General features: G+C 36.0%; 1 long non-coding RNA gene across 1 annotated transcript; it reads right to left on the reverse strand.

Moving 5' to 3' along the window:
• Positions 1-247: 247 nt before the first annotated feature.
• Positions 248-9,099, reverse strand: LOC110286030. Its single transcript, XR_003835597.1, has 3 exons — positions 8,961-9,099; positions 6,625-6,798; positions 248-331 (listed from the first exon to the last, which is right to left on the reverse strand). It is a non-coding gene; the product is annotated as an uncharacterized LOC110286030 (long non-coding RNA).
• Positions 9,100-12,135: the final 3,036 nt, after the last annotated feature.

The following is a 12,135-nucleotide window of genomic DNA, read 5'->3' on the forward strand; positions in this document are numbered from 1 at the left end:
AGAACAGAAACTAGCCTTTTTGCTCACAAGTATTTTCGTTGGTCTTATGTTTGTCATGAGAAACATAACTGTAATTATGTATGTGCTTTCTCTTTAAAAGAGTTAAACATATTTAAATACAAAGACATTGGCTTACTTATGCATGGGACTTCAGGCTCCCACCCTTGTGCTGTGCAACGAAGGTAGTCCCAGGGATGCCCAGAAGGTGGTAAAAACCCATCGTTACACTTATAGCTGTACTTTTTTCCTATAGACACTGGGAAGTTGGGTCTCAGGCTCTCTTCATAATACAGCTGTCCATATTTGAATTGTGGAAATTCACAAGGTTTCACTTGAAGTTAAAAAAAAATTAAATAAAACAACCAGAAAAACACTCAAATCACATATAAAACTCTTGATTAGCAAATTACTTTTAATGAATTGAAAGAACAGTGGGGGTGTGGGACAAGGAAATAAGACAATAGAAAACATTGGCTTGTGAGAATGTCATTTCATATGAAATCAAGTTAGGGCTGATACTCCAACAGAGAAGAGGATTAGAGATGTTTGTTAATATCAAATATGATAACTCCTTATTTATAATTTCCACTGAAACTAAAATATAGTTTGAATATGGAATCATATGGAGCTAGTCCCATACCACTATATGAAATTCTGTATTGTTCACTATATTGTTTACATATAACATATGATTACTTCTTTTATGTATATAATAATTTGTGATTATTATTTATAATTTGTAATATTGAATGAGAACAATATCACTGTTTCATGAAGTATGTTTCTGCTTTAGGAAACCTCATGCAATATATTAAAAGTTATTTCAACGAATACATATATAGACAAACTAATTTCATTAGGCTTCCTCATTCATTTCAGTTTTTGATTTATGAGAAAAATTCTCCAGAATTCTTTATACATTTATCACATGGTTTAAAAACTGCAATTCCTTTTATAGTAAATGTTCTTCTTTAACATTTTTGAGAATCATACTTTTCATAGTATATCAATAAGTGAAGTAAGCTCACTAAGATTTTTTTTTTAAAAGTAACAAAAGGAGGCATGGTTCAGGGTAGCAATATCATTATTTCCACAGTCCTCAAAGTTTTACCTACTCTTCATTCTCCAGTGGGCACAGGAGAACATGTTTACCCTCTTTATACACAATTCTTGAAACAACATAGCATTCCTTAAAGTACATGATCACCTGAGGTGGTCAGTACCTAACTGAGCCTTGTTTGACATCTTACACTTTCAAAATGCAGGTTGTGGCTGCATCATCAGTGACTGTTGGACCAGTATCACAGTGTTGATATACTCTACTCAGCCTGCTGATCAATACATTTACCAGTTTTTCAACTGTTCTAAATATTATGAGCACATCTTAAGATCATCTAGTTTTTAATGTCTTCAGCCCCAAGATCTTCTAATTTTTATTGATAAGTCTCATCCTACTACATATTCAGCATGACATAAAAGATTGATTTCTGCAATCATGTGTAACACAGATTCATTGTCATTATCTTCTGTATTGTTCCACTTGTCCTTTTATATTGTATTTTCCCAAAAATACTAAAAGATTTGATGAAAATGATGAGTAAACATCCCTGAGGAGCAAGAACTACACATCTAAAATACAAAATATCGTGTAATGAAATTACAGAAAGATTAATCATCCTTTTCATATACAGGAAATATCAGAAAGTTCACTGTAAAATAAATAAAATTCAGATATATTCAAGCCACAGACAGTGCAGATATATTTGGGCAGATGTACATTTCAGAAACTCAAACTTAGTTGGGTTTCTGGCTCACTGTGCTACACAGATTCTTCACTTGTAATTGTAAAGCTACTCAAAAGGCCAGGGCAAGGATGTCATAAATTCTGAGTTAAGAGACACACATTAATTCTGCTATTAAATAAGTTGACTCAACAATGAATAAATAGATGGGAAAAGAAAATGAAGTTCTGTCAAAATAGTAATTAGAATAATAAATATTCAAAAAATTGAATACTGAAATCTGTGAGAGCAAAAGAGCAAGTAAAATATAAAGGCAAACCTATCAGAATATAGCTGACTTCTTATTGGAAACTCTGAAAGGAAGAAGGGCCTGGACATACTTTTAAAAAAACCACAATTCTATCCCAGACTAGAGTGGTCAGAAAAAATACTCAATAAACATAGAAGGAGAAAACAAGATATACCATGAGAATGCCAAATTTAAACAATATCTATCTAGAGCTGAGCCCTACAATAATTAATTGAAAGAAAAATTCCAACCAAGGTGATCAACTAAAACCAATAAATAAATAAGCTCTGCTCTAATACAAGCAGATCATCTACATCATAGGCAATAAATAACCTCACATGAGTAAAAGAAGACACACACACAATACACACACACACACACAAAACACCTACACACATACATATAACCACCAGCACAATCAAAATAACAGTAATTAACAGTCATGGTCACTGGAAGCTCTCAAAGTCAATGGATTCAATTCTCCAATAAAAATGGCACAGGCTGACAGAATGGATGAAAAAACATTATTCACCCTTTTCCTGCATACAAGAAATATACCTCAATATCAGAAATGGATATTACTCCTTAGTAAAAGGCTAGAAAAGATTTTCCTAGCAAATATACCCAAGAAACAAGATCATTTTTCCATTCTAAATTCTAACAAAATAGAATTCAAGACAAATTAATCATTAGTGGTGCAGAAAGAAACTTCATACTAATCAAAAGGAGTATTTCATGTGTATGACATCTCATTTTTGAACATCTGCCCCAAATGCAAGGAAACCCATATTCATAAAAATATATAAAAGAAACATAGTAACAAAAATTTAGTAATTTTGAACATCTCAATTTTGAACATCTGCCCCAAATGCAAGGAAACCCACATTCATTAAAAAAATATATATATAAAAGAAACGAACTAAGTAAAAATTTACATAACTCCTATCGAACACTTTATCAGTCAAAGACTAAAACACCCCACTCCTAACAATGGACAGTTCATCCAGACAAAAATTAACAGGAAAAAAATGGAACTGAGAGGTATGATGAATCAAATGGCCTTAACAGAAATCTATTGAACATTTCACCCAAACTCAAAAGAATATACCTTTGTCTCAACACCTCACAGAACTTTCTCTAAAACAGACCATAAACTATGTCACAAAGCTAGTCTCAACAAATACAAGAAAATTGAAATAATCCCTTATATCTTCTTGGACTACAGGGATTAAAGCTGAACTTCAACAACAACAGAAAGCCCATAAACTCATGGAAACTGAACAATGCTCTTCTGAATGACCACAGGGTAAAGGAAGAAATAAATAATTTAAGACATCTAGTATTCAATGAAAATGAAGGCACAGAATACCAAATATATGAGACACAATGAAAGTGGTGTCAAGGGGAAAGTTCATAGTACTAAGTGCTTTCATAAAGACAGCAGAAAGATCTCAAAGATCTCATACTAGTGACTTAACAGCACACCTGAAAGCTCTGGAAGAGGAGTTGACAGCAGAGAGTAAACCAGCTTGGATATAAGAAACATTATAGGGCTGAAATCAATAAAATAGAATCAAAGAAAAAAAGATGCTTCTTTGAGAAAATCAACAATACAGACAAACCCTTAGCCAAACTAAGTAAAAGGCAGAGAGAATAAAGAAACTAACAAAGTCAGTAATGAAAACAGGGACATGACCCCATAAAGAGTTTGGGACACCAAAGTAGACATAAAACCTTCAACCTACAATTTGTCTTGCCAGAATGATGTGCTGGGTTAAAGGTGGCACAGGAATTCAGGGAGTGGATAACCAATGACAGATACAGTTTGATACCCATGCCATGAGAGTTACACTCTCCCCTGTCACTGACTTGAGGACCAGAAACAAGAGGCTATATGGACCAGAGACCTAGAATAGATCCAAACATGACTGTTAAAGAAAAAAAGTCAATACAATAATGCCTAATGATACTCTGCTATACTCATAGACTGGTACCCAGCCCAGTCATCATCAGAGAGGCTTCACCCAGCAACTGATGGAAACAGATGCAAAGACCCACAGCCAAACAATTATAGGATTTTTGACAACATTGTGAACCCCAAGATTATGTTGTTTACAGGAAAAATCTGTTTTCTAGTGAGGTGTAGCTCAGCCTTAGTACACAACTTTAATCCCTCTGGCTGTAATACAGACAAGTCCTTACTACACACCTTTAATCCAAAACAATGAAGGTAATGTTAGTTTGTAGAAGGAAGTACTCATGTTTGAAAGAAATGTCAAATTGAGTCTCAGACAACTTGATAAATCAAAGAAAGATTTAACAGAATAGGAAATGTTCAAGTCTCATGAGAACAGAGAGAAAAGAGAGGCTACTTAAGAGAAAGCAGCACAGAAGAAGAGGCTGGGAGACCGTTTAACTCGGACAGGTTGCAGAGACAGAACAAGCTAGTCACAACTGAAGTTGGGAGGAGCTAGAATATGAGAAGGAGCCAGAGGATTAGAACAGATTGCCAGGGTTAATTTGATGCCCAGCAGAGCACAAAGTCAAAGGCTCAGAGAGAAACCAGATTGATTCAGTCAGTTTGCAGAGGAGTTTAAGCCAGAACAGTTGAGTTGAATGAGCCAGGCAGAGGTCAACAAGTACTAGCAAGGTGTGGACTTACACACCAGTAAGTCTCAAAGGCTGAAATCATTCTTGGTCTAGATAAGATCGTACATGGATGGATGTAGCTCATGGTAAATGAAAGTGTACAGGACTAGGCCTAGGTTAGCAGAGAGAAGCATTAAGTCTATGAGAAAATTACTCAGGAGAAAAAAAGTTACTTTTGTGCTGANTATTAGACATTGTTTGGAGAATCCTGCAGAAGATGGGGAAGAAAGATTATAGGAGCTGGAATTATCAAGGATACCACAAGAAAACTCAGAGTCAAGTAACCTGGACTCTTGGGATTTCACAGAGATTCAACTGACAATCAGGGAGCCTGAATCTAACCTATGTCCTCTAAATATATGTTATAGTTGTATAGCTTGGTGTTTTTGTGGGATTCCTAACAGAGGGAGTGTCGGTTGATTTTTGATTCTTTTCCCTACTTTGTGTAACCTTGTCCTCATACCGAGTTGCCTCATCCTGCCAAAATATAAGCAGAAATGCCTAATCTTATTGAAATCTGATATGGCATAGTCGTTGATATCCCTGGGGGCCTCCCAGTTTTGATGGGAAATGGAGGAGGGAGGGATGGGGAGGAATGAGGTTGATGGGATGGAGGAGTTGGAAAGCTGAGGTAATATATGAGAAAATAAATTTTATATAAAAAATCCTAATGGCAAAAACAAATAATAAATAAATAGAAACAATAAAAAGAAATAAAAGAAAATTTGTAAGAGAACTAATTAAAAAAATTAAACTCAACTTTCTTACAATTATAGTATTAATGCTATTTCTTAGTGGAAATAGCTTCTTTCATTTTTATGAGTTAGATATTATAGATTTTCCAAATTCTCATCTCAGTTAAAAGCTTGGTTTTTCATTACTGGTGCTATTGGAAAGGATATAAATTTCAGAGTTTCTGGACACACTGAAATAATTAAGTCATTGGGTCTATGCCTTTGAAGGGGATATTGGGATCTTGGCCATTCCCTTATATCTCTTTGGTGGTGTGTCAGGCAAGCAGTTTTGACTTACCACTTATTTTCTGACATAAAGATGCTCCTGATGCAGATAGGCAAAAAAAAATTGAAAAGAATAGAGTAGCCCAGAAATTACATACTCTGGATTCAATATAACACAGTGGTTGGTATACATGTGATGAGAAGCCACTGACATTGTTCAAAGCAATGCTCTCCAGATAGAGAAACATAATTCCCTTCTTCACATGCGTGTTGAACTCAGTATATAAGAAACAGCCATGGCCAAAACATTGTATGCTCCATGTAGCTCATGGATGGATTCTAGACTCCTACTGTATTTCTGATCAGTAACTCTAAGGCAAGTTAGCTTTTGTGAAACAATCTATGCAGAGGCTTATCTGATAAGGAACTGAGCCCTCTTGCCAAATCCTAGTGTGTGTGGCATGTTGGACATAGTGCCTAGCAAAGTCGCCTGATGACTGACATTCAAGAATATCTGACAGCAACGCACTGATTCAGAGCCATTAGCCAAGTCATCTTCAAATCTGGCTGACAAAAAGGAAGGGACAACAAAGGTTTGTTATGAGGCAAATAGTACTGAGATTTACTATGATGCAAATAAATAAGTAAAATAAATTTTTACATGACAATATTCTTACCCAATAATTTATTACAAATCTTAGAAAATTATTAATTAGAAAAATGTATTTATTCACATATATTTTTATTTAAGGTACAGTAAATTAAAAATTTTAGTTTTCTATAATGTATTTTAAATATTACTTGGAATCTTAAATTCTAATATTACTTATACTATTACATTAAATATTTACTTTCAAAACTAAAATATTTCTAAGGGTTGTACATAAATAAAAATTAAATATTTGCTGTTACTGTATTTTCATCTGTGCATAGTTAATAGGCTAATTTCAGGGTCATGGAGATTAAAGACGTAAGTGAAGCTTACAGGTACATCTTGGAACAGGGATCCAGCCAGTTAGTGTACACTTTGAAACTGTTGATTCAGTTACAGGATAGAAGCCATAATTACATTTATATCTGATTTCATCATCAGTTCTGTGTATAATCCTGTGAGGTGTGTAGATACCATTTGGAATATAAGGAGGCGAGCATGTCTTTTCTGAAAAGAAGCAGATATAAATAATGAGAAATATTCAATCTCACTAAGATTAAGAATATAAAAACTAAACAGCAGATACCATTTATTTCTATTGATAAATGTAAAATTGGCATTGAAATGAATGCATCTTCACATATTTAATGAATCAGTCAGGTTTCTTCTCTCTCCTCCTGTTGTATGTGTTCCTCTCTGGTATGAATTCTTCTCTATTGATGCCATCATATATAGTACTTCATGATTCTAAAGTTGACAATAACTTCATCAGATAGATATTTAGAGCAAGGAACATTATTCCTTCTACTTTCTAATTCTATGATCGAAATTGCTTGTCTTGATTCTCATTTGGGCTATTTATTAATAGCCACAGGTACAATTTTATACCTCTTTCTCTTTGAATTAAACATTTCCTTTGACTTATTTGGGAAAACATATTGAATAAGGAAGAAACAGCATAATTTTTGACTTTCAAAAATCATGAATCTAAACTCCTGATACACCAAGCCATTCCTCAAATGTGCATTTTAAGTTTTGTGATTTGTGTGTCTTAAGTCATCTTTGCCTAGATCTGCTAACTCATACCATTGCTACATTAGAAAATTATTTTTAATTGACTACAGTTTCCGCATAAATAAATTTATTTGCCTTATAGTTGGTTTATATGTGCATGTACTTTTCATTACTGTTTTTACTTCTGGACTTTGTGGCATTCAAGCAAACGTCTGTAATTAAAAGGTGCCCCTTATGGTAATAATTCTGTAGTTTAAATAAAAAATCATAGAAGTGAATGACTCAGGCCTATATGCAGAATTCAAAGGGATGTTCAGTTTATAAATTGACAATCTCTATCATTAACCTTTCTTCAGTCCATGTTTTTCCACCTAAATCTAATATTTTAATTTATAAAAGAAAGGTATTAAGATAGAAATCTCGACATTTTCTTCACAATTCATTCTTAGACACAGTATGGTACAGAATCCTTTAGTTTTAAGTATTATTTAAATAGTTTTTTTTTCCTTTCCATATATACCTCTAATGTGCAAACCTAGGCCCTGAAGGGATGGCAGCAATATTTCCACTGGTCTTAAATTTGTGTCAGAGTATACCTGTATTTTTTTTTTTTTGTAATTCAATTTATATCCTGATTGAAGCCCTATCCTCTCCTCCTAGTCTCTCCACATATCGCCCCTTGCCATGTTCCCTCTATCCCTTCTCCTCTGAAAAGGGGAAGAGCCTCCTGGGTGCCAGCCTACTTGAGCACATAAAGTTACTTCAGGACTAGGCACATCCTCTCTCACCGAGGCCAGACAAGGCAGCCCAGTTAAGTGGAACAGGATCCACAAGCAGGCAACTAAGTCATGGATAGCCCCTATTTAAGTTTTTGGGGTTCCTCATGAAGACAGATAATATACATGCATAGTAATAAAAACCTGATCTAAAATAATAATAATAATATATGATTACTGTCATGGTTTGAACATACTTGGCCCAGGGAGTGGGACTATTGGGAGGTATGTCCTTGTTGGAATAGGTGTGGGCGAATTGGAGGAAATGTGTCACTGTTTGGATGGGCTTTGCCCATCTTCTCCTGACTGCCTTTGTAACTAGATGTAGACCTCTCTGTGCCTTCAATGCCGTGCTTGCCTGGCTGCTGGCAGGCTATCCCCTTGATGATAATAGACTGAACCTCTGAACTCATAAGCTAGCCCCCAATGGAATGTTGTCCTCTATAAGAGTTTCTTTGGTCATGGTGTCTCTTCACAGCAAAACACCCTAAGGTAACTACTTAAATCAAGTGTGTCTCCTAATTTGTATGCCATTTAACATTAATTTTGAATTAGGAACAAAAAGTGTGTTCCTCATTTTTTTTCTCTTCATCATACTCTGACTGTCATATTTTAATACGGCCATTATAGTTTATGTTTTTCTATTTAGGTTTTCTTAATAATATAGCTTAACTCAGTATCTTTTTAAACTAAAGTGCTAAGATACTAAACAACAATGATATGGCCAAGTATTTGAGAGGACAAGCAAACAATATAGGAAGAACTTCGTAAAACTGATTAAGAACAAAAATACTTTTGGAGATTACCCTAAGCTGTCAACATAAGTCCCTGATGATGTCTGATTAACTATCTGTAGTTAACTGTTCAAATGTATGGTACCTTTTAACCCTTGTATATTTCCCCTGTACAGTTTTCTTATTTCAAATGTTTAGTAGAAACATTTAGAATGCAATACTTCAAGCTCAGTTCTCTTATATTGTAAAGTCAATTTTGCAAAATGGATTCTGTAAAGAAAACAGATGCATCAAAATAAATTATTCAGGAGATTGTGATATTTTTCATTATTCCTGCTTGTCATTAGAAAGTTTCTACTATATGTTAGAGATACAAATGATTTGAGAAGTTGTTGTAACCCCCTGGTCTGGCTATGATCAGCTGGAAGAAAGGTTACTTATTTTCATGTTATCTTATTTTAATTTTGGTGTCTTATGGAGTCCAAGATTCTTGTAAAGTCAGCTGCAACAAATTGTGTATTCGGCTATATACTGTCAAAGAGATTAAAGTGCCTTGGTTTAGAGATAATTGTACATTAACTCAGATAAACTCTTTTTCGCTCCAGGAAAACAAAGGCAATACTTATTACACATAGCTGACGTACAAAGAGATGCAGTATGTTTATTAATAAGAAACTACTTTTCATCCAGAATTACAAATCTTTCTTCAGTAAAACAAAGTCCATTGTCAGAGATTTGTATGCCTACATGAATTAGGATGCAGATCTCCTTATTTTTATTATCAATCTCTTATTTACTATCTAGTGACAGTGACCTCTGATACCTCTCTTCCAAAGGTAAAAGACCCCCAAGAACACAGTACTAAACTTTTACTATTTCACTTATAATCGTGTTTGAGAAATACTCAAAAGGAAATTTTTGTGGAGAGTCTTTTTCTCCTCCTGCCTCTTTTCTTCACACCCTCTATTCTCTCCCTCCCCTGACACTCCTCCCCTCTCTCCTAGTGTTCAAAATAAGCAAGCCTAGGTAGCATGTACAGAAAGACAGACAGTTGAAAAAGCAAATATATTTCTCAGTTTGAAAGCAAATATATGCCAAGGAAGAGTTAGAGAATAGAAATGACAGAAAAACTTGACCATAAACTCAAGTCAGCAAAAAAAAACCCCAAATCCCTCTTCTAAGTAATTAATTCAGTAATACTGACATAGCAATAGAAAAGTGAGTGGGAAGAGATCCTCGGGTGCTCTTCTGTCATTGTGTGCTTTATTCCTTAGGGGATATCAGGCTTAAGAGTGATACACATTTACTATAGACTGTTAGATAAAAGAAAATATATGGATGCAGATAGGCAAAAAATTGAAAAGAATGGAGTATCCCAGAAATTAAATACTCTTTTTTATTTTTAATATTTTTTTATTACGTATTTTCCTCAATTACATTTTCAATGCTATCCCAAAAGTCCCCCATACCCCCACTTCCCTACTTTTTTTTAATTTTTAATATTTTTTATTATGTATTTTCCTCAATTACATTTCCAATGCTATCCCAAAAGTCCCCCACCCATACCCCCACTTCCCTACCCACCCATTCCCATTCTTTTGGCCCTGGCATTACCCTGTATTGGGGCATATAAAGTTTGTATGTCCAATGGGCCTCTTTTTCCAGTGATGGCCGACTAAGCCATCTTTCGATACATATGCAGCTAGAGACAAGAGCTCCGGGGTACTGGTTAGTTCATCATGTTGTTCCCCCTATAGGGTTGCAGATCCCTTTAACTCCTTGGGTACTTTCTCTAGCTTCTCCATTGGGAGCCCTGTGATCCATCCAATAGCTGACTGTGAGCAAGATATAAGATACAATTTGCTAAACGCATGAAACTCAAGAAGAATGAAGACCAAAGTGTGGACACTATGCCCCTTCTTTGAATTGGGAACAAAACACCCATGGAAGGAGTTACAGAGACAAAGTTTGGAGCTGTGACGAAAGGATGGACCATCTAAAGACTGCCATATCCAGGGATCCATTCCCATAATCAGCTTCCAAACGCTGACACCATTTCATACACTAGCAAGATTTTGCTGAAAGGACCCAGATATAGCTGTCTCTTGTGAGACTATGCCGGGGCCTAGCAAACACAGAAATTAAATACTCTTGATTCAATATAACACAGTGGTATACATGGGTTGAGAAGCTACTGTCATGGTTCAAAGCAACTCTCTCCAGATAGAGAAACATAATTCCCTTCTTCAGATGCATGTTGAACTCAGTATATAAGAAATAGCCACGGCCAAACATTGTATGCTCCATGTAGCTCATGGGTGGATTCTAGACTCCTACTGTATCTCTAATCAGTAACTCTAATGCAAGTTAGCTTTTGTGAAACAACCTATGCAGAGGCTTATCTGATAAGGAACTTAGCTCACTTGCCAAATCCTAGTTATAGACTCCCTCAGCCTTGAAGCATGCTGATCCAGACTTTCATCTTGCTCTCACTAAGGAGATTACCTACGGTAGAGCCTTCTGACCTCGATGGTTCTTTTTGCTCTTCTCCAAGACTCTGCTTCCTGCTGAAAGGTCCTTGAGATGACCCTGTAGATCACCTACAGGCTGACTCCAGGAACCAAGAATGGGCTGGCGGGGGGTGGGCCTACCCTCTTTATAAGCTCGGACTCTTAGTAAACTTTAGAGGCTTTGAACAGAAAGATTTGTCTTGGCCTTGTTCTTTTCTCACCATCTGATCTCTTTCAGCCCCAGCCCACCTTTCAGGGGAACCCAATTCACGTGGCCGCAGCCAGGTACAGTTGGTGCCCAGCACACGGGTCCTGAACACTGCAGGACAGACTGAGGAAATACTGACTTATGTGGAGCTCCACGAGAAGGGAAGAACAAGAAGATCATATTGAGCACAGTGAGCAGCAGGTATTCATGATGTCGCTGGCTTTAAACTTCATCTTTTTTAAATTGTTGCTGTAGGTGCGATAGGATATGGGCTAAGTTGGGACAGTGTTGACCCAGCACTGATTCCACTTAGGGTTGGTTAGTGGAAAATCGGATCAGAAAATTCTAAACAGGCATTTGTCTGCAGCCTCCAAGATCTGCTTCAGGCGAGAGGAGTATGGTTTGAAAAACATTTGTTAGAAGATTTCTCAGGTTGGTGCCAGGACTCCACCGAACTTAGGAACTTAGTCTGCACAGGTGAGAGTGTGCACCACAGAAGCTGACAGCTTCTGTGAACTGCCAAAGCAACACAGCATCTGGGAAAGGTCCTGTTTTGGGCCTTCTTCTTCGGCCAGGAGGAGGTCCAAACACCAGATATCTGT

The sequence above is a fragment of the Mus caroli genome, chromosome 19 (genome assembly GCF_900094665.2).
Source record: "Mus caroli chromosome 19, CAROLI_EIJ_v1.1, whole genome shotgun sequence".
NCBI lineage: Eukaryota > Metazoa > Chordata > Mammalia > Rodentia > Muridae > Mus > Mus caroli.